The sequence below is a fragment of the Lontra canadensis genome, unplaced genomic scaffold (genome assembly GCF_010015895.1).
Source record: "Lontra canadensis isolate GAN:19392208 unplaced genomic scaffold, GSC_riverotter_1.0 scaffold7, whole genome shotgun sequence".
NCBI classification, from domain to species: Eukaryota; Metazoa; Chordata; class Mammalia; order Carnivora; family Mustelidae; genus Lontra; species Lontra canadensis.
In genome coordinates this window covers 31,940,006-31,965,684 of record NW_022631001.1, presented here as the reverse complement: position 1 = coordinate 31,965,684, position 25,679 = coordinate 31,940,006, and the positions used below count along the sequence as shown (strand labels likewise).

Here is a 25,679-nt window from a genome sequence, read left to right as displayed (position 1 = left end):
TTCCCTCTCGGCCACACAGGCTGAGACTTTAATGTCTTGACAAGCGAACACATCTGTAGCTCCTTGCAGTCTCCCCTCTTCAGGAATGGGACAGTCAGGAGTAAGCATGGCTGCTCCTGCTCCCTTCCCTCTGTGTCTGCCTGTTTTCCCTGAGTCTCTTTCTTCCCCTGGGCTCAGTTCTCCCCATGCCAGTCATGTTTATGAGCTCTCCTGGGAAGAGAGCTTCTGCAATCCTTTCTCTCTGTCCTTCCCAGTGCAGCATAGAGACAGATTTTAGCTATGTTTGCCAAGAGGTCTCATCCAACTCAGCCCAAGAATGTGGATTGAGTCTTACCAAAAAGCAGTTTGGGTAAATGGGATTCCCAGGCTGGTGGGCAGCTCATTGCCATGATCCCCATACCAGTTAGAGCTGGCCACAGTTCGTGAGATGCTAGGGATCATGGTAAAACATGTTTCCATTTCGTGGGTCGTTGTGCTTCTAGTCTGAAGGAGGATCCCTGCAGGGGTGGCTGTCTGCCACTGATAACATTCTGGTGGGGGGAAGACTGAGAAGTGCTGGGAGTCATCACTTGCTTGGGGCCCAGTTGAGGTCAGACGGGCCTCTTTTGGCCAGGTCTCTCCCATCTGTACTGATATCACCCCGTTTGCTCCAGCTATTCCTGGAGTTGGAGGCAGATGTCAGGTGTTTTCTTGGAGGTGGGGTGAGATAGTAAAAAGTTACTGATTTGAGATGCTGAACACCTAAATTTTGGTTCTGCCAGTTATGAGCTATGTGACGTTGGGTAGTTTCCCCATCTATGAAGTTGGTTGGGGGAGGGGGTTGAAAATAGTGATCTCTCCGAGGCTGTGCTACTGGAATGATGGTGCTGGTGATTCGAACTCTAAAGCTCAGGTGCCACAGGGAGCAAGGGAATATTGGGGATAGGACATAGCTGGGGAGTCTTGGCCAAGGCAGGACAAAGGGACTCACAGGCTAGACTGAGCACTTTGAGGAAAGCAGCTTTGAGCTGCTTCTTGAGCCAATATGCCCATTCCTCAAGCTGCACCTCTTTCTTGGATATCTAGGATGAGTTCCTCTTGGGCCTTTTTCAGAAGTGGCCATTGGATCCAAAGTGGTTGGGGGCAGGAAGGAGGAATATTGTGAAGGGAAATGTCACTGATCTTAAAAGGGCCTACACATTCAAGAACAAATTAAAAATAGCATTTTTCTTTACCAATAATTGTGTCCTGGAGTGTTTCTTCAGTAATGATGGCCGAACCTACTTCGTGGTCTTCTTGCCCCTGGACTCCCAGCATCATGAAGAACACAAGGTGAGGAAGAACAGACTGGGAAGTCTTCCATCTAGGGAAGAACTAAACTCTTGGCTTCTTGTTGCATGAACACAGCCCATTCCTCAAAATTCAGTCAATGAGTCTGAGGCAGAGTTAAGAGAAAGCAGTCTTATGAGTGTCCACCACTTCCAGACACTGAATACCTCAAAAATGTCCTTTATATAGGGCCATTCCCCAGTCACCTAGCCTTAGCTCTCCTCTCTGCCCACTCTACACCCGTGGTTTCTAGCCATGTGGGGGAGAATGACATTGTTTTGAATATTCATCATTCATTTCGACTGCATAGAATCTGAACCCCTTTCCTATTTGGGCGGAATTCCCCACTTCAGGAGTCTTGGGAGGCAGAGCTCACTCTTCACTACAGTAGCTAAATATATTAACATCTTGATTTATCAGCATGCCCCGTAGCTAGGATACAGGTCTAATGGTAGTCATTAAAAAAAAAAAAAAAAAAGCAGGGACCACAGAGACTTCTCTGGTGATGGTATTGGTTGCAGTGAGGCGAGGTTTCCATGGCAGCAAGAGCAGCAGAATGAGCTGAAGCCCCTGGTGCTTGATGGCAGTGCTGGTTTTCTACAGCCAGACCCATTAGCTCCTAATCCTCTCGCCTTTCCAACAATTCTGTGAACACTCTCAACAAATATTTTATAGAATCATTTTCTGCTTAAGTGAACCAGAATTGGTTTCTTTTTGTTGGAACTAAGCACCCTACTGATGCAGAAATCTTAGAGAATCTCATCAAGTCAGGGACCCACTTTCTGAGCTCCAGACACCTCCACTTCAGTGTCTTGATGTCACCTGACGCACTAGTCAGTCCCTGGCACCCTTAATGTAGTCTTACTATATAGTCTCTATCTCTGAAGCCAGGGACATGGGAAAAAAAACCAGTGGAATGTGGTGTCAGAGAAGATTGTGTTTCAAGGAAGGACGATCATCATTTTTTAAAAAGATTTTATTTGGGAGAGAACACGAGTGGGTGGGAGGGGCAGAGAGAGACCTACTGAGTGGGGAGCCAGCCAGACATGGGCTCAATCCCAGGACCCTGGGATCATGACCTGAGTGAAAGGCAGATGCTTAACCGACTGAGCCACCCAAGGGCCCCAGATGATTATCATTTTTTTAATGCTTAAGATGAGATCTGGAAGTCTTCCTCACCCCCACCCCTTCCCAGAGAGACTTACAGCAACCTCCAGGAAGCTTAGGAATACACTTTCAGTCCGGTGGGCAAATAAATCTCTGTCTTTGGTATAAGAGTATAGGCTCAACTGCTGTAATGACAAAAAAGGCCCCAAAACAAAGGGACTTTAAAAAATGGAAATATGTTTCTTTTCCAGGTAATAGTCCCAGAGGTAAGCAAACAGGTTAAGGTAGGTAACGATGGCTTTGCTCTGTGAAATTGTTGAAGAACCTAGGTTGTTTTTGTTTTTTTAAAAATTGTTATTTGAGAGAGAGAGAACAAGCAGGGGTGGGGGGCTGGCAGAGGGAGAAGCAGACTTCCTGCTGAGCAGGGAGCCCAATGCAGGACTCCATCGCAGGACCTGAGATCATGACCTCAGCCGAAGGCAGACACTTAACTGATTGAGCCACCCAGGCGCCCAGAACACGGGTCCTTTATAAGGTCTGGTTACACCATTCTCTAGGATGGCACTTTCATCTGTATGGTTGAAGTGGTTGACCAGTGGCTTGTCTGTGTTCCTGTCTGAGGAAGGGTAAAGAAAGAGGAAGCGGAGGGAGGACAAGCAATTTCATCCAAAACTGGTGTCTTGGAAGTTGTACACATCACTGCTTCTGACATGCAAATTCACGAAGCATTCCATATTTTATTTTTTTTAAATATTTAATTTATTTATTAGACAGAGATCACAAGTAGGCAGAGAGAGAGGAAGGAAAGCTCTCTGCTGTGTAGAGAGCCTGATGTGGGGCTTGTTCCCAGGACCCTGGGATCATGACCTGAGCCGAAGGCAGAGGCTTTAACCCATTGAGCCTCCCAGGAGCCCTGCATTCCATATTTTAAAGTATGAGCTTTGGATCAAGATTATCATTCTATTTCATCCACGCATGTACATGTTCCTGTAATTCTAATGGGATTGTATTACAATAGAGTTGCATGGATAAAACCTGGTTTAGAAAAGAAAAACAAAAACCTGTGTCTTGGAAAGTGTTATATACATCACTACTTCTCAAAATCACTTGGTTAGATCTTATTCATAAGGCAACATCCAGCTATAGAGGAGGTTTGGAAACATGAACACCATAACCTCAGCCATGCCCTAGCCAAAGAACTAAGGCCTGGTGCTGGTAGAAACAGTTGTCTTTCACTAGGGTTCTAGAGAAGGTTTCTGTCCATTTGTTTCAGTGAGTTGCAGGTGTGGCCCACTGACAATGTGTCACTTTATGGCAAAGGCTGTGCCAGGGCAGAGCCTCTGTGACTTTTTAAGCTTATTAATTGGCTTAATGGAGCATTTATCCTCTCCATATGAAAATGTAACCCCCCTATATGAAATCTCTGGGTAACCAAATATTTGATGAGGGGAAGTGTCTCTTTCAAAAGTATTCCAGCTAAGAATTGAAGGGTTGATAGATTGGAATATCACCATTTGCCAGCCCCTAATGAATGAATGAATCTGGGTAACAACCATGCATGGCTACCCACCATGCATGTGTACCCATATCATAGAGAGACGTCCAGACATGACATGTCTCCTGATTGAAGAACACAACATCACCTATGAGTGCTTCCAAACAAATATGTTTTGACCCTAATCAAGCCTCTGGGTCTAACTACCAATTAACAGATGTAGCTGCCAAATGACAGGAAATGCAAAGAATAAAGGAATGTCTTGAATGACATCACAAGGATACAATCAGCAAAATCCAGTCTGTGGAACCTATAAGACAGATGACCTGGTACCTTCAACAAATATATTGCACAGGGGATAAAAGTGGGATGGGCAGAAAACCTATAGATTTAGAGACTTAAAAGGCATATATACCAATTGCAAAGTATGGAACTTACTTACATCCTGCTTTAAACAAACTAAAAACATCATCAGATAATTGGGAAAAGCTGAATTTTTTTTTTTTTAAGATTTTATTTATTTATTAGAGAGAGAGAGGGAGAGCAAGCACAGGCAGACAGAGTGGCAGGCAGAGGCAGAGGGTGAAGCAGGCTCCCTGCCGAGCAAGGAGCCCGATGTGGGACTCGATCCCAGGACTCTGGGATCATGACCTGAGCTGAAGGCAGCCGCTTAACCAACTGAGCCACCCAGGCATCCCGGGAAAAGCTGAATGTTAACAGGATATTTGGTGATATTAAAAACTTATTTTTATCTGGGTGTGGTACAAAAACAATGAATACTGTTACGCTGAAAAGAAATAAAAAATTAAAAAAAAGAAAAAAACCTTATTTTTATGTTATTTGAATGTGTTATTTAAAATGCTTATTTTTTTAAGGCATGATAAAGATTTGTTAGAGTATTAGAAACAATGAAAAGCCTGTAGAAGATGGTTAAATAATTAATAGAATATAATTTTAAATGATATTTAAGGACCCTATAGGGCATAATTTAAATGAGACAAATATTCTCAAAGTCTTTCTTTGGATTAAGAACCCAACAGAGTAATGGGATGCATAAAGGGAGAAGAAAATTCCAAAGTTGTTCTGACTTGAGAAACCTCTCAAGTATTTCTGGAAGCAGAGACCTCAGTTTAAAAAATTACCAAAAGAGGAATAAATTATTAATATAAGCAAACAGATTTATAGATTAGATTACCTTTTATAGAATATCATAACACTTTCTGAAACACAAGCTTCTTAAAGACACATTAGTATGAGTAACATTTCCAAGGCTCTGAACAATCCAGCTCTGTTTTCTGTTATTAGAAACGTTCATGCAGTCTCCCCACTGGAGAAGAGGGTAACATTGTCTAGTCTTAGTGTTAGTTAGACTGGGCTGATTTTCACTATCAGTTAGAATGGCCTAAGTTTTCGAGACTGAGCACTAAAATTCTATCATTTCACTTTGAGATGAAATGTCCTGTCTAGAAGTTTTAAGTGTATAATATAGAAAAGAACAGCTGCATAAAATACCAGGTACTTAGATCGAATACTAGATACTAGATCAAAAAACAAACAAAACCAGTTGTAAAGGATATTATTGGGACAAGTGGGAAAATTTTAATATGGGACCATAGCTTGTATTAATATGAAATTTCCTGAGTGTGCTAATTTGAACTGTGGTTACAGGGGAGAATGGCCGTGTTCTCTTGTAATACATGCTCAAGTATTTAGGGATGAAGGATCATGTTGCCTGTAACCCTTGAGGGTTCAGAAAAACTCTGTGTTGTATTATTAGAGTAAAGGAAATGTGACAAAAAGTTACCAATTGGTAAGCCTAGATGAAGGTATATGGGTGTTCATTACAGTGTTCTTGGGAAGCAAAGGGCAAATTTAATAAATGAAATATGAAGCATGCATCTAGAACAGCAACATGGAAAATACTTATGAGATGATGCCAATTTAAAAAAAAGCAGAACACAGAATCATATGTAAAATAAAAGAAAAAAGGTAAATATATTAGAATGTTGCCAGTGGTTGTCTTTTCTCCAAACTTTGCACTAAAAAGTTATTTTTTTATATATATGTATATATGTTTATGTATATGTATATATACGTATATACATATGTGTATATGTATATGTGTATATATGTATATACATATGTATATATATATGTTTGTATATATGTATGTACATACATACATATATATATGCACAATATATATACTATATATACTATACATATATATGGACTTTTATCATGAGAAGTATCTAGTAACATCTTGTGTGTCTTAGCTCCAAGCCCCTTCCTCAGACGGCTTTCCCTAACCACCCAGTCTGAGGTGGACCCCCCAGCACTTTCTCTCACAATCTTGTTTTATTGTCATCCTAGCACTTACTACTGTATTATTTATCCTTTTATGCAACTTGTTTTCTTGTTATTGTCTGGATCACCTCTCGTATGACATAAACTTCCCAAGAGCAGGACCCTCACCCAGACCCTCCAACAGTGCCTATAGTTGCTCAGTGGCTACCTGTTGAACAAGTAACACAGATCTTTGTCATCCAACCTCCCATTTTACCAGGCACTCAGAAGACTTGAGAAGGGGAAGAACTTGTCCAAGGTCCCTCATGAGTTCGTGCCGATGTCAAAACTAGAATTCAGGCTTTGTGATTCAGCTCTCTATAGGCTCTTCTTTTCAAAATGAAGGTGGCAGGTGGCAGGAGTGAGGGAGGATGCGCCGTGCGTTCCCATCAGTGCAGTGTGCCGGCAGCCCCCTAGGTGGCGCCAGCAGCGCTCATGTAGCTCTAGGGAAAGGAAGAAGTGGGTAAAGGCAAACTCCAGAGGGACACCTTGATGAGAAGCAGGATATTTGACAGTCTTGTCTTTCTAGCGACTGCTTATTAGTTGTGAGAGAGGAAAAAATATACAGTAAATAGGCAGTGGAGAAATCCCCACCTTGACTATGTGATCAAAAAAAACATCACAGACGTGGAACAGATGGACCTGTTTGGAGTCCGGAAGTGATACACTGATAAGGACACAACATCACTGATACAGTATTGAAGCCCAGAATGCACAACCCGAATCTAATGAGAAAAACATCAGACAAGCTACAAATGAGAAATGTTATATTAGGGCCAGGGGATAGGGGACTGGATTTTTTAAAAATGGCACCACTGACATACAGAGTTTTAGTTGGAGAAAACAAACAAGTTCTAGAAAAGGATCATGATTTTGTTGGTTGCACGACATTGTCAGTATATAGTGCTACAGAATCATACGTTAAAAAGTGATTAAAATGGTAAATTTGATGTTACATATATTTTACTGTAATAAAAAAGTGCATTGTACTTACTGTTATCATGTTTGCTGTGTAATATTCCTCATTCAGAAAATGATTTTGAAAATTATTCGGTTATAGTATTGTTACAATAAAATATATACATGTTAAGGGAAAAAAAAAATGGCACCACTGACAACAAAGAAAAATTGTGAAAATGTCCCAGATTAAAAGAGGCTAAAGAACTGACAACAAAATGCAATCCCTGAGACTAGACTGGGTCTTGTAGTAGAAGGGGGAGATCCTATGAAAGACATCATGGGGTCAACTGACAAAATTGAAATACGAACAATAGACTACATCAGTGTATCGATGTTAAATACATTACAGCTGATAACTGTTCTGTCATTACATAATGTTATATAAGGGAATATCGTTATCTTTAGGGAATATGCACTGGAGTATTTAGGACTAAAAGGCCATAGTGTATGAGACTTGCCCTCAAGTGGTGCACACACATATATATATATATACACACACACAGATTTATATAAAATATATATTTATATGTATATTTAAATATAGAAAGTATGAATTATATATTGGGAGTATATAATTTATATATTGAAATTAGACAAAATATATATTTGTACATACAGATACAAACAAAGCAAATGGGGGTAAAATGTCAATCTGGGTAAAGATTCTTTGTTTTTTTTTAAAGATTTTATTTATTTATTTGACAGAGATCACAAGTAGGCAGAGAGGCAGGTAGAGAGAGGGGGGGGAAGCAGGTTCCCCGCTGAGCGGAGAGCCAGATGCGGGGCTCGATCCCAGGACCCTGGGATCATGATCTGAGCTGAAGGCAGAGGCTTTAACCCACTGATCCACCCAGGCACCCCTAAAGATTCTTTTTTTATTATTTTTACATTTTAACTATTCTTTTTAACTATTGGATATACTTTTTACTATTTTTATCATTGCCACTTTTCTGTTACTTTGAAATTATTTCCAGATAAGCATGTAAGAAGTAAAACCAAAGTAAAGCATGGTGGTTGCTGGTACGTCCTCTGCCTGCCCTTGTTTCTGTTGTACGATTCAGAGCTAGGGTCCTGCCTCACTCGTGCATGTCTTCTGCTGTCCCTTGCCTCATTCGTTCTCTCCTGAAAAGGACTGAGTTTGGCTTCCAGTCTCTGAGGCTGAGGCCAAAGCTGGAAGGGATGGAATTACCTTGTCCATGGCTGGGAAATGCTGGTGAGGCCTCTGTAAGGAGATGTGGAGAAGCAGTGGAAGGATCTGAGTCTTGTTTTCACCCCCACTCCAGACTCTGGGGCCTGAAGATATCTGTGGGGTCAGCTCGTTGTAAGCCATTGGGCTCAGGCTGTGTTTCCCCAGCCATTCTGAAGAGGCCTTTGGTACCTGGGGGTGCTCAACCAGGCTGGGTGTGGAAAGAGCCTTGGCAGTATTGAGATGGGAGGGCCTCACTATCCTTTCCTTCTGCTTATAGTTTCTTAGAAGTGACACAATCCATTTTTTCTCCTGAGTCTGGCATGCTGGGCACCGCTGACTCTTCAGGAGTCCTTCCAATCTTCCAATGATCTCCTTTGCATTAAATCAGCAAAATGGGATGTCTGGTAATAGGGAGGTAGGACATTGGCTCTAAGTCTTACCTGACACTTCTTCCTGGGATGACTTCTGATGGTGTTTTCCTGGGCTCCATATATTTTAAATGTGTGTAAGAGGGACTTCATCCCTCCATCCCCATGGTGGGACGTGACTGGGCGTGCCTCTCACCCAGACCTCGTAGGAGAGAGAGGTCGATCTCTACATTTTCATCACCCTAATAAGAACCTCATACCTATTAGCAGTCTCTTCCCATTCCCCATCTCTTCACAATCCCTGGCAACCATGTAATCTACTTTCCCTAGACATAGATTTGCCTATTATGGACATTTCACATAAGTGGATCATACAATACATGAACCTTTGCATCTGCTTTCTTCCACTGAGCATAATATTTTGAAGATGCATCCATGTTGTTCCACGTATCAGTACTTCATTCCATTCTAAAGCCAAATAAAATTCCATTGTATGGATATGCCAGTATATATGACATGATGCACAGGTCCAAAACCACTCCTTTTCATGTAGATATCCAGTTTGCTCAGCATCATTTGTTGAAAAGACTATCTCCCCCCCGCCCCGCCATTGAATTATCTTGGCACTCTTGTCAGTTGGCCAATGACGCATGGGTTTATTTCTGGACTCTCAATTCTATCCATTGTTCTATTTGTTTATCCTTGTGCTGGTCTGGCAGTCCTTTTTTTTTTTTTTTTTTAAAGATTTTATTTATTTATTTGAGACACAGAGAGAGAGAGAGAGAGCACAAGCTGGGAGAAGGATCAGCGGGAGAGGCAGAGGCTGACTCCCTGCTGAGCAGGGAGGTGATTTTGGGGCTCCATTCCAGGATGTTGAGATCATGACCTGAGCCGAAGGCAGACGTCCATCTGACTAAGCCACCCAGATGCCCCTAGTCTGGCAGTCTTAATTATTGTAACTTTATGGTAAGTTTGAAATCAGAAATTGTGCCCCCCCAGCCCCGCCCAACTTTGTTCTTCTTTTTCAGATTGTTTCTTGCATCTCTCTATGAATTTCAGGATCAGATTGTCAATTTCTACAAAAAAGGCATCTGAAATTTTGGTAAGGAACACAGATAAATTTGGGGAGGATTGTCACCTTAACAATATCAAGTCTTCCAGTCCATAAACATTAATTTAGTTTTGGTGTGCACTAACCTGACCTTTAATTATTTGAAAAGGAGGCTGGGTCAAACATCCTCAGTTGAGTTAGTTGTCAAATGTTTCATTTTGAACCATGGGGAAAAGTCACACTTCTACTTTTGTGAAGGTAGAAGAAGACAAAAAAAAAGAAAGACTTGCATAAATTGGTAGAGCCTACCGGTAACTAAAGATAGATCTCATTAAGAAAAAGTTACATTCTGCATTATATATTTTTAAGGACATGTCCCCATTCAAGAAATCTTAAAATAACACATGGTGACCTAAACATCTCTGAATTTATCTTATAGAACAGAAAAATTATGGGATGGTTTTTATGAGGTTGGGTGTCTCAGAAATCTTTTGAATAACAGATATACATATTAATTAATGCATAAAAGAACTCTTCTTAACTTAAGAAAACTGAAGTCCATTCCTTCCCCCAAACTTTGGAATTTTTACTGACAGGGCCAGCAAACCCTGGAACAAACTGTACTAATTGCTTCTTATGTTTTGTTATAGTGACAAACTTCAATTCTGATCCCTCTTCCTTAAATGACAAGCAACTTGATATTGTACTTTAACAATGACGTTACCACATGGAGTGTTTAAGCAAGCAGCGTATAATGCTTGTTGCCAGCAGTGACATTAATAATTACTGGAAGAGACTGAGAGAAGATTGTTGTATAGTAATGACCCCTGCAATAGCTTGGGTTCCCTTGGCAATATAGAGAGTTTGTCATGTTGGTGGTCATGGTGTTGCAATCCATTACCTCACTGAGAACTGATGACTTCAGCTATGGTAACTGGCCATAATATTTAGTGTAGCTGCCTTGAGACACTTGAAAACTTCGAAAAAAAAATTTTCTCTGAGGCACTTACATCAAGTGTTCCCAGGAAAACCCAGTACCTCTAGGTACACATTTTAGGGAGTTGTGTTTTACTTCCTTGTGTAGTTTCTCTGATTCCTCTCTCTAAACGTTAGTGATATTTACACACTAGAAATGAATATTTGTCTATTTGTCAGTCTACTTATCTACCTATTTATTCATCTATTTTACCATGTTCTACAAAGTCTTCCTTCCCTTCCATTCCTTTCCTTCCTTCCTTCTTTCCTTCTTCCCTCCTTCCCTCCCTCTCTACCTACCTACCTTTCTTCCTTCCTTCCTTCCTACCATTTACTAAAGCCATGATATTTTGTTAAATAGCTACTAAGTGCCAGAGACTGTCCCAGGGATTGGGAATGAGCAATAAGCAAAAAGGCTGGAGCTTAGCTTCTGGTGAGGAAGGAAAGAAAATAAATAAGGTTGTTTTAGGTGGTGTTAAGTGCTCTAAGACAATATAGGGTAATGTGATAGACTGTGGGATGGGACTACTTTAGATATAAGGATGAGGGAAGGATTCCCTGAAGAGGTGGTTAGTGAGCTGAAATCTAAATGATGAAAAAAAAAACCAGCCTTGGGGAAGTATGGGGGCAGAAGCTTGTAGGTAGAGGAAATAATACATGTACATTATTCGAAGCAGCTTAAAATAATACAATCAGTACAATGAAAAAATACAAAAAGACAAAGGTAGAAATGAGGAAAAATGGAAGAGAGAGAACACGGGAAAGTCATAATGTTGGTATGCAAGCCATTGTGTTTAGCAAAATTATTAAAGTTGAGTTGCAGCTTTGGTTCCCATCTTCCTGGAAGCCAAGGCGAGATGGGAAGTATGACTGATTTCATGGTATGTTTTCTTCTTAAGGAAAAATGGCGGTGTCAGTGTTTCAAGAGGAAAAAAGATTTTTCTTTTCTGGCACTCAGGATGGAAGTACAGTTCTTGTGTGGGCTTTTCTATGAGGAACACAGAGTGATTGTATTAGTGATTGTATGATAATTTGTTACAACAGCCGTATAAGACTAGTATATAGATCCATCTTGGATGTAATAACAGACACTGAGCCACTTGAACTAGCTTAAGCAAAAGAGGGCACTTTGTTATAAAGATTTGAAATAGTCCATGGAATTCCAGGAATGCCACTCATTTCAGGAAATACTAGGATCAGGGATAGAAAGCTGTCAGAACTCTTCTGGTCTCTTTTCCTTTCTCTTTGTGGATCTTTTTCATCCTTCCTATTCTTTTCACATTTCTCCTGCAGCCTGGTCTTCTATTTTTACAGGCCGTGTGATGGGAAGCATGTCTGCGACAACAACTGATTTTCTCTGTTTCCATGTTAGCTACCAAGAGAAAAACTGAAATCCCTCAGTCTTAATTCCAAATTCCTGGGAGACAGAGATGATTGGCTCAGCTTGAGTCAGGTACCTACTTGGAGCAATCGACTGTAGCCTGGTGGCCTAGTTACCTTGTCTGAGGATCCAAGGCTAGTTTCCAGAAAAAGATACCTATTCTGCTGTTTTTAAAATACACTCATGTAGGAGGGTCAAGAAACTGTTTAACGGGTTTAAACCAACATGAAAAAGAAATAAAAATCTCAGGGTGTATAGCATGTGGTATGGATATTTTATAAAACTTGTTTCAGTTATTAAAGGTATAGGTAAATATGTATTGCATGATAACATAAAATGTATTTCTTAGGGTGGATTATGGTCTAAAAAGCTTGAGAAACTCTGGGATGTGCAGTCTGGTAGAATTCTTTTATAGAGCTATAAAATAATGTCATGATTATTTTTTTAACAGCATTTCTTAATATAGGCAGATGGCATAAGGATAAAGTATGACTCGGTACAGGCAATGTTGCAAGGGTGATAATAAAGTGGTCTTTGTCTCGCTTAAGTCAGGCTAAAATATAGTCCAGTGGTTTCCAATCTGGCTTTATATCACGCTCATTTGAAGACCTCTTGAAAATGATTTCATAGGATCTATTGAATCAGATTTCCTGTAAGTGTAACCTGTGAACCTGAATTTAAATACAAGATAAAGAAAAGCAAAAGAGCTGCCCAGATGTCTCTGATATGTAGTCAGGTTTGGGACTCACTAAATCCAGAGAGGACATAGAGGAGGGGTCATCTGCATACCTTTCAAATAATTCTCCCTAACTGCAGTTTCTCTCAACCAGATTTTCATAGCCATTAGGAAGTAAACATTACAAATTTATTTCTTGGTAAGGATATGGAATGCAAGGCTTCACTGCTGCTGATTAAAGAGAAGTAAATCTGTACACTTCACAGTTCAATGAAACAGATGGTCAAGTTCATTTCCGTTTGTTGGTCTTTGTGCCACTACTCAAGCAGGGATGGGGCAGTGCTGAGGGGGAGGGGGAAAAGAGAAAATTCTTGCAGGCTATTCCAGACCCTTGTTAAACGATAGTTTTGTATTTCTCTAAAACAAGGCCCCAGAGTTCTACAGTTCAGGATATGGTGGGGATTATTTGTGCTTGCTAAATTTGCAGAACTGAAGTTACAGTTACCCACCCTGGCCTCGTTGAGTTTTCTAAGAGCCTGACAGCTTGAACCCGTTGCCAAAGGCAAGCCCCACCTCTAAGCAATAAAATGAATGGACCTGCTGTACCAAGTTATTGGCTATTAATCAAATAAATTTTACAGGATATCTGCCTGAAATAATTAGGCCAGTAGTAAGAGAGTTACATTTCTTCTCCTCCACGGCTAGAGAGCAGGACCCAAGCCCTCAGGAGCCATTCCCAATGCAGGTCAAGAAGAACTTTAGCGTATAGCGGGAGCCCGTACTTCTAGCCACCAATGCAGGGGTCCTGCATTCAGACGGTTCTGCCGAGGTTTGTGGCTGAAACTTATTTCTGGGAATTGTCCTCGGGTCAGTGAGGAGAGCTTCCGCCCTTGCCCCTGGCCTCCGCGCAGCCCTGACAGCGGGGTCATCTCCCCATCTTTCTCGGCTAGCTCCGCCTGGGCATAGCCGCTGGGCCTCACCTCGGTACTGGGATGGCCCTGTTAGCAAGCTGTCATTTCGTGTGACATGCGGCCGCTTCTCTGTCCCCGAGCCAGGGTTCCCTGGCCGGTCCCTTAGAGGACCGCTCACAGGGCTCGCAGGCGCCTCCCCTACACCGCCCAGCCCGGCCGCCGTGCGGAGGGGCTTCGCCGCAGCCGCCGCTCTCTGTCCCCGCGCGGCCGCGGTCCACTTCCCCGCCGCCGCCCCGCCCGCAGTAAAGTTTCTCCAAGGGCGGAATTCCGCGCTCGGCGACCAACCCCCGCCCGGGCCCTCCGGCTCCCCGCCCCCCTGGCCCTAGCGCCGAGTGTGGGCGCAGCTCTGCGGCCCGCCTGCCCGCGGGCCCGGTGAGTGGCCCCCCGCGTCGCCGCGCCGCTAGGTCCGGGCCGTTACCTTGGCAACGCGCCGGCAAACCAGCCGCAGGGCCTCCCGCTGCGGGCGGGCCCGCCTCCCCTCCCAGTGTCTCCCCGGGCCCAGCCGTTGGGACCCCATTTCTCCCGGGGTCCGGGGTCCGAGGTTTGGGGTGGTCCCAGTCGGCCCCGTTCAGCTCCACCTTCTCACCTCACCCATCCTGGGACCTGACCCTTTTTGGAAGTTTAAAGCGAACTGACTGTAGGGTAAGTGTGATTTGGGAAAAGGAACACGTCCTTACAAGTGTCTCTCTATTTTAACGTCCTAGCGCCTGGCTCCTAGTAGGGCCTCACTACATGGTACTTCTTACAGCATTTGGTCTGGTCCCTTGCACAGAGTGGATGCAATCCGAGGAGCTAGTATGGCCCAAGAGCAGCCCCTTAATGTCTACGTGGACAGGTAACTTCAGCGCTCTTCTCTCTTTCCTCATCCGGCAATGCAGATGGTCATTTCTGACGAAGTTGTGGGCTTGATGGAGCCTGTGTGTCAAACTGCTTTGTGAACTGTGAATGTAAAGCGCTTGAGAGTGGAGAGTCGTAGGGATATTTGCATGCTACGAGTGGTTTCATCCTCGTCCCACAGCACTAGCTAAGACAGACCTTCTTTTTTGTTTGACCACCAAACAGCTCCAGTATCCAACCGGAAAACAGGGTGGTCATACATCAGGTGAGGTCTCTGTGAATGGAAAGAAACACCAACGGGTTTAGAGCCTAAACTTCTCCCTTGCTTTATGCACTCCCCCAGGCCCGTGGCTCCAAGTTACAACTGGTAGGCAGCTGTTTCACCTTTACATTTTTAGCCCCTGAAAATCTCTAGAGTTTTTTTGTTTGTTTTGTTTTTTCATTTAACAACATTTATTTAGGGTCTATTACATGCTTGGCACTGAGGTTACAGTTGGCAATGAGGTTACAAAAAAAGTTGGTCCTTTTAAAAAAATTTTATTTACATTCAATTAATTAACATACTGTGTAAGGGCCTATTTAGCCAGAGTGACTCCATCTTGGTTAAAAGCCATTTTATTGTTTGTGCAGTAAAACTTAAACTGACCCCCCACCCCCCGAAACTTACTAGAAGCAAGTCTGGGAAGCCAGGAAAATATGGTCAGCCAGTTCCTAATAACAGAGCCCAGAATACAAGGATGAGTTGGGCCAGGTGGAGACATCCAATCAGTAAAAAACACACATACTTTTTCTCTAACCACCAAAGAATGTAAACCCTGCCGTCTGGGCGCCAACCTTGAGCACCAATTCTGACCAGAGTAATAGGTTAGGTCAAACAGCTACTATAGGGTAAATTGGAATTCAACTGGCCACCTGCACGTGGCCTAACATGACTATACAGTGTTACAGTCTCATTGGCTACCTATACATGGCCAGGTTTTTGCTCTATAAAAATTAGTCTGTAAGGCTGGGAAGGGTTGCTCTCCTCGGAGCGGCCCTGGCCGGTCAGTCTGATTTCTAATGCTTGGCATAGTTTAAAGCTTTGCATAACTTCAACCTTGTTTACTTCTAATGCTTAGCATAGAATAAAGCTTTAAATAACTTTTGCTTGTCTCAGTCTCGTTTCGTTTAATAACGGACCTAACATACAGTGAGTATATTATTAGTTTCAGAGGTAGATTTCAGAGATTCATCAATCTTACATTATACCCTGTGCTCATGACATCAGGTGCCCTCCTTAATGCCCATCACCCAGTTACCCCATCCCCCACCTCCCCTCTCCTCCAGCAACCCTCAGTTTATTTCCTGTGGTTAAGAGTCTCTTGTGGTTTGTTTCCTTCTCTGATTTCATCTTGTTTTATTTTTTCCTCCATTCTTCTATGCTCCTCTGTTTTGTTTCTTAAATTTCACCTATGTGTGAAATCATATGATAATTGTCTTTCTCCGATTGACTTATTTTCTGTAGCGTAATACCTTACATTTCCATCCACATCATTGCAAATGGCAGCATTTCATTTTTTTTTGATAGCTAAATAGTATTCCATTGTGATATATACCACATCTTTCTTATTCATTCATCTGTGGGTGGACGTCTGGGCTCTTTCCATAGTCTGGCTACTGTGGACATCGCTTCTATAAACATTGGGGTGCAAGTGCCCCTACAGATCACTGCATTTGTATCTTTTGGGTAAATACCCAGTAGTGCAATTGCTGGATCATAGGGTAGTTCTAGTTTTAACTTTTTTGAGGAACCTCCATACTGTTTTCCAGAGTGGCTGCACTAGCTTGCATTCGCACCAGCATTGCAGGAGGGTTCCCCTTTCTCTGCATCCTCAACACCTGTCATTTCCTGACTTGTTAATTTTAGCCATTCTGACACATGTGAGGGAGTATCTCATTGTGATTTTGATTTGTTTTTCCCTGATGCTGAGTGATGTTGAGCATTTTTTTCATGTGTCTGTTGGCAATTTGTATGTCTTCTTTCAAGAAATGTCTGTTCACGTCTTTTGCCAATTTCCTGACTGGATTATTCTTTGGGTGTTGAGTTTGATAAGTTCTTTATAGATTTTAGATACTGACCCTTTAACAAATAATCCTAAAACTTGTATGGAACCAGAAAAGACTGAATAGCCAAAGGAAAGTTGAAAAGAAAACTAAAGCTGGTGGCATCACAATTCTGGACTTCAAGCTCTATTACAAGGCTGTCATCATCAAGACAGCATGGTACTGGCACAAAAACAGACACATAGACCAATGGAACAGAATAGAGAGCCCAGAAATGGACCCTTAACTTAATGGTCAACTAATCTTCGACAAAGCAGGAAAGAATGTCCAGTGGAAAAAAGACAGTTTCTTAAACAAATAGTATTGGGAAAATTGATAGCCACATGCAGAAGAACGAAACTAGACCACTTTCTTACACCATACACAAAAATAGACTCAAAATGGATGAAAGATTTCTAGTGTTTGTTTCTTTTTAAAAAGATTTTATTTACTTGACAGCACAGGTAGAGGGAGCAGCAGGCCAAGGGAGAGGGAGAAGCAGGCTCCTCTCTGAGCTGGGAGCCCGTTGTGGGGCTCCATCCCACGACCCTGGCATCACGACCTGAGCCGAAGGCAGATGCTTAACCGACTGAACCACCCAGGCATCCTGATCTCTAGTGTTTCTATCTCAGTGAATCACACTATCCTCCATCTAGTTTGCAAGCCAGAAATCTTGGACTCATCCTTCACACCTGCCATTCCCTCTCCTTCCATCTCTAATTCATCATCAAAGCCTATTCTTTTTTTCTTCAAAACTATCTTAAATCCATCCACTTATTTCTATCCCTACAACTGTCACCCTAGACCCAGCTACAATTATCTCTTGCCAGGTCTCCTGTAGTAGCCTCCTAACTGGCCCGAAGATATTCCTCCTATCCTGTTAATATGCACTGCAGCCAGAGTCATCTTTTAAAAATTAAAATTTGATTATGCTGTCTCTCTTCTCCCCCACTGCCCCCTGCTTAAAATCCATCATGACTTCTCATTGCTCTTAGGATAAAGATACAGTTCCTTAATGTGGCCTACAAATTGTGTGACTGGATACTTCAATGTCCCGCCCAAGATACTTTTGAGAGTGAAGGACAGTGTTGCTGTTTACATGGGGACTGTGACTCACTGTTCTGGGGCAAATTGTTAGTTACCCTCCCTATAAGGCCCTGTAGTACCTTCCTCTTCTCCAGCCCCTGGTTCTCTGGTTCAAATTACATTGGCTCTTTTTCAGTCTTTTGTCATCATTTTCCCTCCTACCAAGGGCATTTTCACGTATTCTTCTCCCTGCCAGGAATGCTCTTCCCTCTTCTCTCTAGTCTAGTTAATTCCTGCTCATCCTTCACATCTTAGATCAAAACAGGAAAACTGCCTCTGACCACTCTGGCCAGACCCCCTTAGCGTATAGTCTCTTCTGACACCAGTTCTCTTCCCTTGTGCTTGTCACAATTGCAGTTTTGTCTGTGTGACTGGTACATGGTATGTAGTTAATAAATACTTGAATGTTTGAATTCTAGACATTTCCCATGTCATTAGTTTCTGGAAATAGCATGTAGTGGTTAGGGGCCCAGACTGCAGAACTAGGCAGATGGATGCTTAGATTTGAATTTCTGCTCCCCCACATTTCCCTTATCTGAAACCCATGGGACTAGTTTTCTTTTAAAGTTCAGAGTGTTTCTGATTATAGAAAGATAACATGGCATATATACTGTATCCCTTCTGAGCAGGGTCTGGGGCAGCACCATGAAATCAAACACACTGATTTTTCTTTAGTGAGATGATGTCTCTTTAAGTGGGATAAAGGCTCTACAGAGTTTTGCATCGCTTCATGTCAAGTTTTGTCAACAAACGAGTTTGCGACAAATTGATGTGAACACTTTTTGGATTTTAAGATTTTGGATACGGGAATGTGAGTCTGTCTCAGCGTAAGCTTGGGGCAATCACTTACCCTCCCTGTGCCTCAGATTCCTCAACTGTGACATGGAGAGGGTCATAGCACCTACTACCTCATAAATTCCATTTGTGTTGTTATGAAGTAACTGTGTTAATATAGGTTGACCCTTGAACAATGTGGGGTTTAGGGGTACTGATCCCCCACACAGTAGAAAATCCATGTACAGCTTTTGACTCCCCTAAACTTAACTACTAATAGCCTACAGTTGACCAGGAGTCTGACGGTAACATAAGAAATCGATTCATTGATGTATGATATAGTGTATTCTTACAAGAAAGCAATCTGGGGAAAAGAAAATGTTATCAATAGAATCATAAGGAGAGAAAATACATTTACAGTACTCTACCGTATTTATTGGAAAAAATCCACATGTAAGTGGACCCGTGCAGTTCACACCTGTGTTGTCCAAAGGTCGACTGTACTTGTTAACTGCTTAGAACAGTGAATAGTCGTTAGTCAATGCTATATAGCAGGGTCAACTCTTTTTTTCTTTTTTTTAAATTTTAAAAAAGATTTTATTTATTTATTTGACAGAGAGATAGCACAAGTAGGCATAGCGGCAGGCAGAGGGAGAGGGAGAAGCAGGCTCTCCGGTGAGCAGGGAGCCTGATATGGGGGGCTTGATCCTGGATACTGGGTTCATAACCTGAGCCAAAAGCAGACACTTAACTGTGAGGACTGAGCCACCCAGGCACCCCACAGAGTCAACTCTTATTATATAATTTTTATTGTTTTCATCATAAGCCACGTTGTGCATGAACCATTATTTATTTACTTATGACAATTATTGTTGGATATTTATATTTCAAGTACAAAAATGAAAAGAAAAAGTCTTTATATTTAAACCTTTTGATGAGATTTTTGATGACTGAAGCTCAGTTCCTAAAAATACAATTAGGGTCCAAGTGCAAGATCACTGTGGCTGCTCTTGAAACATATGTCCACTTTCAGAAAGTTTGTCACTCTGCCATCAGATTTGTGACACTTGCATTAGCATTATTATTTTAAAAAATCTTTGCTAATTACACGGAAAAAACAAGCTCCTTCTTGTTTTAACTCATATCTTTCATTATTGATGTTTTTAAGCATTAAAAAAATGTTGTTGCCTCTCAGATATTTCTTTTCTGTGAATGACCTGCATAAACTCTATGATGGCTTTTATCTGGGCGTCTCAGGTTTTTTAAATCGGTTGTTTGTTTCACTTCTGTTCCTCCAACACAAACATCCCCACCTGCCCCCCAGCCCAGGCAGGAATCAGTATGCAGGGCTTTGGCTGGAATTCGTTGGTAAGTATCCCTGGAGCCTGGGGCGAGTTGTTACTTGCCTACAAGGTACAGAGCAATGTGGAAAGCCGTGTCTCAGAGGCTAGGTCCCCAGGGAAATTCTGAAATGAGAACCAGGCCGACTGTGTGTTTATCTGACTTCTTCATTTTAACAGGACTTGGAAGAAAAAGGGCAGGAGGTAAGAGGCAAATGGCTAAGGCAGAAGAAGGAGGCAGAGTGATTCTGAAAGCCTGCAGGGAGAAGCTGTGACCTCCTTTTCGTAGGGACCACGCAATTTCTTGTGAGGCTGAGGAGGGGAAGGCTGGGGGTACTCTCTTGGCCAGACACTGATTTGTGTGGACTCTTGATAGAGTAAGGATATTAACCCTTGCTTGTCCTATGGGGGCATGCCCCTCCGTAATCGCCATTTCATTTAACTGATGGCGGTTTTTTATTTCTGGAAACTAAAACAATTTTATGTTGTCTACCTATTCATCTTTTCCTTTTCGTTTCATTGCTTGTATGCTTAGAAAGCCCTTTCCATGCGGAGACCAAGGAACTATCTGTATTGTCTTAAAAAATGCTAGTTTGTGATATTAGCATATCAAGGAAGAGTTGATGGAAGTAAGTGAGTTGAGTAGTGTGATTTCCAACCCAAACACGAAAGATGCTGATACAAAGGGAGATACTCATGCCATCTTAATGTGTCCTTGAGAAAGAGACTACACTGCTCCAGGTGAGCCAAGGAAGACTTTTTCTGATGGGGTCCGTCACACAGGGTGAACCTGTAGGATCATATCCTTAGATACTTTTAGAATTGTTCTGAAAAGACAAAATGTGAGCTCTGAAGTTTCTTTCCACTTCTTTTGTTCTGTATATGATCCTATATAGTATTTCCAGTACTCACAGTTGTAGATACTGATCAATGAAATAATTTCTCTGTTTTTAGAAGAGACTGTAGAAAAAATAAAATGTAATGTAAAACTAATTGCTGACCCTCTTGATGCTGGTAAATTAGTATGTTTTAAGATGTATTTCAGAAAGAATTTTCTTTTCTGCTGAGCTTCGATATGGGTTAGTGAGGCAATTGTGTTTTGCTCAGATCTGTCTTAGGGTTCCAGAATGTGAAGAATAGACAAATTATTGTTAAACCCCACTGATATATCTTTCCTTAGTTTATTAACTAAAATAAATCATAAAATAAGAGAAACTCATCATCTCACAAACTCCTGCAGTTTTTCCCACCTGAAGTTCTTTTATTTCAGGAAAGTTTATAGTTGAGGGGCAGTGACTTTTATAATTAATCAGAATACCTTTTCTACTTACAGTGGACTAATTATCTTTGTTAATAGCCTTTGATGTGTCAGTTTGAGTATCAGTGGGAATGTGGTATTACATGACTAAGATAAAGCAAAAAGAAACAGCTTTCTGTTGATGAAGATAAGTTAATTTAGAAATACTGTTACCATTTGCCTTAGTTTTTGATCTAAATTATTTGCTAAACATTACTATTATAAACATTCATTCAAATATGTATTGGGTGTGTGTGATGTTCCAGGCACAGTTCTAGAATATTATACTGTATTTTTACTTTTATATAGTGTGTGTACAAAGCTTGCTTGTGATTCAATATTCCTAACATGAGCTGTGCTTATTTGGAAAAATGGGTCATTTGGACTCACACATATTCATTTAAGGAATCTAGGAAAAGCCTTAGAGAAAATGTTCATCCAGTCTCTGAGGTGGAGATGCTGGTAATTGAAAGCGCTTCTCTGTTACGTTGTCGTTACCACTGTGGAATGTTCATCTGCAGCAACAGCTTGTTGGGAGAGAATCCGTTTACCACTTACCAAAGACAGTGCATCCAAGGCTCAGGATCTTAGATCTGAATTCTTTCAAGCCTGTTTGCTGTTGGCAGATCTAACATAGTGGCTCGTCTATCTGCTTTAGGGAGCTCAGCTTGCAACCAACTGAGATACTGGAAGAGAGCAAATATTTATCGTTGGATGTTTTTCATGGAAATCAAATTAATTTTTCCTCCCAACCTTCTTTATGTTGGTGTTCAGTTTATGGCAATAAAATTAAATGTTTTTCATATTTGTTACTATGAAAGTAAACACCAACCTGCAGCAGTGATTTTCAGGTTAACTTAATTGCTTTTCGGTCATATCTCTTTGACAGTACATATGTTATAATGTGTACACTTAGCTCATTTTTATAGTTGTGACTTTTTTATTGAGATATAATTAACATGTTATAAAATTCACCCATTTTAAATGTGTACAATCAAATGTTTAACATATCACTAGGGTTTGCAGTCATCACCACTGTCTAATTCCAGAACGTTTCATCATCTTAAAAGAGAAATCCCACATCTATTAGCGGTCACCCCCCGTTCTCCTCTCCCCTAGCACCTGGGAAACCCTAACCTATTTTCTCTCTCTATGGTTTGCCTGTTGCATATGTGAAATCATACAATATGAGGCCTTTTGCACTTGGCTTCTTTCACTTAACATAGTGGTTTTCAGAATCATTTCTGTTGTAGTATGAGTCAGTACCTCATTCCTTTTTTTTTTTTTTTAAAGATTTTATTTATTTATTTGACAGAGAGAGAGAGATCACAAGCAGGCAGGGAGGCAGGCAGAGAGAGGAGGAAGCAGGCTCTCCGCAGAGCAGAGAGCCCGATACGGGGCTCGATCCCAGGACACTGGGATCATGACCTGAGCCAAAGACAGAGGCTTTAACCCACTGAGCCACTCAGGTGCCCCCCCCTTTTTTTTTTTTTAATGAGAGAGCACGCATGAGTGAGTGGAGGGAGGGGCAGAGGAAGAAAGAGAATCCCAAGCAGCCTCCATGCTCCATGTAGAGCATGACATGGACCAGATCCCATGACCCTGAGATCATAACCTGAGCCAATATTACGAGTAGAACACTTAAACTCCTGAGCTACCCAGGCACCCTTTCATTCCTTTTTTATGACTGAGTACAATTCCATCATATAGATATACTACATTTTATTTATACCTTCATCAGTAGATGGCCATTTAGGTTGTTTCTTTTTTTGGCTATCATGAGTAAAGCTGCTGTGAGTTTTTGTATGAACATAGTTTTCATTTCTCCTTAGTATATACCTGAAAGTGAAATTGCTCATCATATAGTAACTCTATGTTTAACTTTTTGAGGAGGACCAAGGTGTTTGCTGAAGTGGTTGCACCATTTTGCATTCCCACCCACATAAGGGTTCTCAAGTCTCCATAACATCACCAGTGCTTGTTTGTCTGTCTTTTTGACTATAGTCATCCAGGAGGTGTGGAGAAGTACCTCATAGTTTTGATTTGCATTTTCCTCATGACTAATGACATTGAACATCTTTCCATGTGTTTGTTGCCATTTATGTATCATTTGTGGAGAAATATTTATTTAAATCCTTTGCTTATTTTTTATTTAGATTGTTGAGTTCTAAGAGTTTTTATATGTTCTGGATACTAGACCCTTATCAGACAGATGTTTTACAAATATCACATTATGTAGATTGTCTTTTTACTTTCTCGGTAGTGGCCTTTGAGGCACAAAGTTTTTAATTTTATGAAGTCTGGTATATCTATTTTTGATTTGGTTGCTTGACTTTCGATGTCATATCTAAAAAGCTATTGCCTAGCCCAATGTCACAAAGATTTACCTGTATGTTTTCTTTTAAGAGTTTTGTAATTTTAGCTCTTACATTTAGGTCTTTCATCCATTTTGAGTTAATTTTTGTATATGTGTGAGGTAGGTGTTCAGATCCATTCTTTTGTGTGTGAATGTCCAGTTGTCCCAACACTGTTTGTTGTACACCTGACAAGTCAACTTGTGAGTCATGTTTTGGGGAACCATTTATCTTAATTACCTAATTTATCTTAATTAGATGCCACCATTCTACACATTGGACATTTGAGGAAAAGGAACATCTGTATTCCTAGCTAGGAACAAGGACTTTAGTTCCACATTTGTAGGTTGTAACTTGGTGAATTGGCTTGTTAGAGTTGGAAGCTTCAGACCTGCTTCCCTCTCTAATCTACCTTAAGGCCTCTAAGTGAATTAAGTGGACCTATGTGGCAGCCTCCTTGCCATCTTTTCTCTGAATCATAACCTGAGTCCCATCTGACCTTCTGGGGAAAGGAGAAGAGTCAAGGAGAAGTTGCTTCCTCCCTTCTTTAGAAGGACCCTAAAATTTTCCTTCCAACTCCATGGGAGGAACAGAAAAGACATGTGAACCTTTCCACAAGGAAAAGGGGGTGGTCCTCAAGGGAAGACTAGAGTTTTTCACTTCTCTATGCCTCCCTGTGACGGCTCCTTTCTCTGGAATTAGGACCTAATTGAGCCTTGTCTGATTTCGGAACTCCTTTTCCTTGAAATAGAATGATATGGAAGATAGCTTTGTGTTCCCCCCAGAGATTCAAGTGGTATTGTGGAAAAAGCTTAGGATTGGGGTCAGGCTCACCTGAGATCAAATTTTGGTTCTACATCTCGAACTTGGGTTTCTTTATCTATAAAATGGGGTTTATAATCCCAGTTTCTCAGGATGATTATGAAAAACAAATAAAATATCATATGTAAAGTACCTAACAAATTTGTAGTCCTAAGTAAATGATAGTTTTCCTTCTCCCTTTTCTAAATATTCTGGGAAATTTGTATAAATCTGTACAAATACAGTTTTTAAAAAACTCCATAGGATCTTAGAGTTGGACCTTTAGGACTATAACACTTTGTTGAATCTGTCAGAGTTCCTTTTTAGTTTGTTTGTGTTTGATTTATTCAGTGAGTGTCGATCACTTACTGTATTTCAGATAGTGTTTTCTCTGTGTCTGTCAGAAGTCAGTGGAGGAGAGATGACAGACATACAGGACACAAGCTTTATGCTTCACTCATCCTCACTTCTTTCATTTGATTCACCACTTAGGAAATGATGAGCCAGACATCACCATAGATTCTTGGAATGCAGAGATGCTGTCTTTTTTGAGAGCTCATGGTCTCTCATGGAGGGAAGTATACCAAGAAATGATCATATCCTGTGGGAGTTGCTATTAGAGGCACATGGACAGGGGCTGTGGGAGTGGGAGGAGAGCACACCTCAGTCGGCCTGGGGTTGGGAGTAGGTGGTCAGGGAAGGCTGAGCAAAAGGGGAAAAGAGTCTGAGGCAGGAAGATAGCAGGCCCAAGGGCCTGGACATGGGAGAGAGTATTCTTTAAGGCAGCTGACACCCAGGGAAATAATCAGAGACAGGAATTATATAGGATAGTAGGACCCAGCTTAGAAAGAGCCTGTTAAGCTGGGCTGAGATTTGAAGTCCGTTTTGTTGGAGAAAACTGAAGAACAATTGGTAGTTAAGAATTAACATCTATCCTGACTTTGTTCTTACTCTAAGCCTACCTTTAAAAAAATCTTTTCTTTGTCTTTTGTCTTTGGCATTTCCCCCAAGCATCTGCTGTTTTAGGCTTTTGCCTTGGTGATTCTCTTCGTATAGCATTGGACCACTTTGATATCGTCCTGGGTTACGAGCTTATCGACTTTGGGGTTATAGCTCATGGGGAGCTCCCTCTGTGTCAGTTTGCTTTCTCTGGAAGAGGCTATCTCCTATTTGCCCCAGGACTCAGTAACGGGAGAGACCACACCATTGGCTGAGACCTGGTAGACAGAGGGGTGTCTGAGGAGGGCCAGCTACATGGGGAAGGCCCCTGAACTGGAGTTC

General features: G+C 41.5%; 1 protein-coding gene across 4 annotated transcripts in view; it reads left to right on the top strand.

The window, feature by feature from the left end:
- The first annotated feature begins 14,254 nt into the window (after positions 1–14,254).
- The window catches only part of STK33 (serine/threonine kinase 33), a 170,909-nt gene continuing 159,484 nt past the window's right edge, over positions 14,255–25,679 (top strand). For 2 of the 4 annotated variants that reach the window (XM_032853404.1, XM_032853403.1), the window contains exons 1-2: positions 14,255–14,469; positions 20,127–20,231. The gene's annotated coding sequence lies outside the window, so the exon portion shown is untranslated. The remainder of the gene's footprint in view (positions 14,470–20,126; positions 20,232–25,679) is intronic. The other 2 variants (XM_032853405.1, XM_032853402.1) reach the window with 1 other exon arrangement.